Source organism: Syngnathus scovelli, chromosome 2 (genome assembly GCF_024217435.2).
Source record: "Syngnathus scovelli strain Florida chromosome 2, RoL_Ssco_1.2, whole genome shotgun sequence".
Taxonomy (NCBI): Eukaryota; Metazoa; Chordata; class Actinopteri; order Syngnathiformes; family Syngnathidae; genus Syngnathus; species Syngnathus scovelli.
This window is the reverse complement of record NC_090848.1, coordinates 17,942,814-17,947,486: the sequence shown is the minus strand read 5'-3', so window position 1 is coordinate 17,947,486 and position 4,673 is coordinate 17,942,814.

Here is a 4,673-nt window from a genome sequence, read left to right as displayed (position 1 = left end):
GAGCCTGTCCCAGCAGTCTGTGGACAGTAGGCATGGTACGCCCTGAACGGGTTGCCAGCCAATCACAGGGCACACATGGACAAATAACCATTCTCACTCGCCTATGTGTGCAGAGCAAGGCCCTGAAATTTGACGACTGGCCAATTCAGTTCCACAAGGTCAGATCTCTCCCAAACGTCTTGTGTGGGGATGAAGGTGCTACCTGAAGAGATTCATTGGTGCCCCTATTGGCTTTTATTCCACTCCTGTCACTCCCTTTCCCCTTAAACTCTGTGTATGCACATTGGGTTCCATATCTCATAAGTTTCCAATACCCCCGACGATGCTGGTGGTACTTGGAACAATTCATCGACACTTGCAGCTTTAATTAGTATTGTAATTAGTAGAGCTTACTCCCGCCAATAGTAGTCATTTAATTGAATGTGAAATGAAATAACAATAGGGATCACATTAATAAGACACTGAAGGGAACTTCGCTGATCCGTTATCTTTAATGCTTGCTACACTAGCATAAACTACCAGCCGGCTATCAATTAACTTATTTAACGAATGCCAGAAAACTCGACACTTGACTGTTGAGATAATATTCTACTGTCAGGACCTATAGACTTTTGACATAGTATTGTATTTTCTGGACTATAAGCGCTACTTTTTGCACAAGCTTTGAACCCTGCGGCGTATAGTCTAGTGCGTCCTATCTATGGATTTTTTCAGATATTTATGATATTGTATGATCTGTGCATATTCTCTTAAATATGGAAATTAAACATTAAAACACCTGCGTCTTATAATTCAATGTGGCTTATAAAGAACAAAACAGGATCTCCCACAAATTTTAGCTGGTGCGGCTTATATTCGGGTACACCTTATGGTCTAGAGATTACAGTATATGACTAGTTTTGTCTTATGAGGTGTGAAAAGTTCATGGACTAATGTCGTAAAATACATCAAACCCAAACTACGAACTATGAGTAAGCCGCACAACTGTAGCTTCAGCTTTCTGCAGCTACTGAACTTTTTTCAAAATGCTTTGATACACATATATCCTGTGTCATGTCATCTGGCAATAAGAAGTGTGACTGAGGATGTGACCAATGAGATCTAACTCAATAGAGTCATCACTGGTCATGAGTCATGGGTCTTCAAGTACAACACGCAGACAAAACTCCAGAGCCTTTGGAGGAAGAGTGCCGGTGTTGCCACGACTAAAATAAACAGGACAAGTCCAAACTCAGTGTTGATTAGGCCAGACACTCAAGTAAAATCTTCACTTAGAGATCCTGTTGCGTTTTACCTGCAAGAATAGGTGCAATACAACTCATGACTGCTTCACCATGACAACACTCCTGTTCACAATGTCCTGAGCTGCCGGCCCTCTAAAATGAGAATATCATCACTGGGCTGGATAAGGAGAGATACTGAACCCTGAGCTAGAATCGAACCCACAACTTCTGCATCGTGAGGCGGACATGCTAACAGTGCTCCACCTTGCCCCCCTATGATGAATGTATTTTTATCTATTTGTATTTGTATCTTATTTTATTTGTATACGAAACAAAAGGTATTAAATTTCCCAGTGAATTCTCTATTTTTTAATCCAAAAGTTACAAGTTTTCTGTCACTTGTCTAGAGTTGTTATATTGAGAAGACATCCAAGCATAAAGCAAAGAAACACAGAGATATTTCAAATATTGCATGGAATTCTATTGAAGATATGTCTATTTCTTTTTTGCTTTGCTCCACAGAGACTGTTGTATATCATCTTTGGAATGAAAATAGTCTGAACTAGTGGAAGCATGCTTCACAACCTCTACCTAACCCTGTTGGAATATTCATAAGCATCATTTCATTTTAGAGTCTAGGCATGTTATTAACTATTTTTCTTCAAGGGCTAATATTGTATAAAAGCTTAACAAAAGTCTGCCCATTAATACTGATGCTATGGTTAAGTACTATATTTAACAGTTTTTACAATTCTTATAAGAATCAGTAACATACAAAGTCAAAGTCAAAGTCAGCTTTATTGTCAATTTCTCCACATGCCAAAGACACACAAAGAAACCGAAATTTCGTTCCCCCCTATCCCACGGTGACAAGATATGGCCCACAATAGACAATCAAGTAAAACAAGTAAACAACAGCGTGCTGAATAAATAATGAATAAATAACACAACAAATAAATAAATAAGAGGAGCAAAAAGGAGCAAGTGAGCGTACAGGAGACATTCTAGAAAAATAGCGCAACAGTGCCGCACGCTACACAGAAGGGGGTAGCGAGTTCAGGGTCCTAACAGCCTGGAGAAAGAAGCTGTTGGCGAGTCTGGTGGTGCGGGAGCGCAGGCTCCTGTACCTCTTCCCAGAGGGCAGAAGGTCAAACAAAGAGTGAGCCGGGTGACTCACATCACTCGCAATCGAGGTTGCCTTGCGGGCGAGATGGGAGGCGTAAATGTCCTTCAGGGAGGGGAGCGAAGCACCAATAATCTTACCAGCCGTATTCACTATGCGCTGCAGGGCCTTCAAGTTCTGTTCAGTGCAGTTACCACCCCAGACAGCAATGCAACTGGTGAGGACGCTCTCAACGGTGCCACGGTAGAATGTAGACAGGACTGCCTGAGGAGCACTTGCACGCCTGAACTTCCGCAGGAAGTACAGGTGGCGCTGAGCTTTCTTTGCCAGTGACGCGGTGTTTGCGGACCAGGAGAGGTCCTCACTGATGTGCACCCCCAGGAACTTGGTGCAGCTCACCCTCTCCACCACAGCAGCGTCGATGATCAGCGGCAGGTGTTTTGTGTGACCTTTCCGGAAGTCAACAACGATTTCCTTGGTCTTGTTTACGTTCAGCAGGAGGTTGTTGTCCCTGCACCACGTGGTCAGAAGGTCAACTTCCGACCTGTACCGAGTTTTACTGTGGTAAATTCAATGTAAATTTGTAAAGAAAATCATGATAGTATTTCACTTAGTCACAATTGGGCTCTGTTCTAACCCATTTTAAACATTAGGAATTACATTTGTGTAATCTAGCTCTGAAACTGTCAGGTTTACCAAGCAGGTTGCCCACAAGGCAAGGCACAATCACTTCCCATCTGAGACAATTCAAGTTTATGCAATATTGGTTTCACCTTGAGCCCAGAAACTACAGCCATTTCTGTTATACTCTTAAGGTCAAGTCTAATGGTAGTTTTACTGTTTTAGGGTCAATCCTTCAATCACAAATTTTCTTGGTCCAACGTAGTGTTTCTTCCTTCAGTTCAAAACACATTTTTAAGTCTGCCCTTGATACACATCATAAAGCTTGAACGGTAATGTACCGGATCAGTGATGTCGGCCATTCTACCTGCATTGATTCTGTTCCCTTGCCACAGCAGAAGGATAAATGATTCCACTCTCAACAATGACAAGCACAGTGCCTGTCGTGTTTTAATAGACACCTCCTTCATCCGTGGCTTTGTCAATAGCCCACGTAAATACCCAGACAACAAATCTTTGTGTACACTCCCTGCTCGCAGCAGAAAAATAGACCAGACAGAAGGTCGTGATAATAGTCTTATCTGTCATTTTGTGCTGACTTGATCCACAATGTTGTTTCACGCAAGTCAGCGTGTTGACAGACCCTGAAATTAGTTTTGTCAAATGTTCTGCTAGTTTCGATGATTTCTCTTTTGTTATTGTGAAGGAAAAAAGAAAATCAATCGTGAAGTCAGGTAAAACTTTGACAAGAGTGAGAGGACACCTTGTCCATGCGCCAACAGCTTCCAAGTGATTAGAGAAGAGACCAAATCTAATTAGCCAATACAAATACACAGCGAGTGACTTGGTGTAAAGCTACGTGCTTCCAACCTAACAAGAGTGATCAAACAACGTCAGACAGACTGTGAAGCCCACCGTCCTTGTTTGCTTAATTAAGGAAATGTGTTTTTGTTCAAATTCAAGCTTCCAACTCTAACACAGAGATGAGACATTTAGTTTTTGCTGGGTGCATATATTACAGTTGTCAAAAGTTGAATGAAACATTTGTTTTCCAAAAAGAGTTGAGCCATTTTGAGGAAAGGAAGGTTGATTTGAACTAAGTATTATGATATATTCAGGACTATACTGTTATGTTTTTTGTTTGGTTGGTTTTGATTTGGACTTTGGTTTACATTTCTTTCTGTCAGTGTTATGTTTTCCTGGGTTTCTTTGGATGTTTCATGATATCACTGTTTCCATCTGTTCTTTTTAGCCCCACCCCTCGAGTCTTCCAATCCGCTTGCTCAGCCACTTGTGTCTTGTCCTGGTGTTCCTCATTTTCTCGTCAGTTTGTTTGTATTTAGTTCACTCATTTCTCGTCAGTCTTTATTGGGTCATTGTCCTTTGTTGTATGTGCTGTGCTTTGTGCTGTCCATGCCACACCTTGGTATTTTATTCTCATGTTTCTTGAGGCCTGCCATGACCAGTAGTGCATTGTTTTCCTGTTTTCATCTTTCTAAAGCAATAACCTGCAAAAGCAAATCAAACCTTGTTTCTGTTGTGATTCGATCACAATATGGACAGATATTCTTGACTTTAGCCTTTTTTTCATTCTTGATCGGATTCATAGCCTATTTATGCCTAATTGATAGGCAGTTGAACATCATAAAGTCCAAAGTCACTTCAGTAGTACATCTCCGATCGCACTTATTAAACTTCAAGTCTGT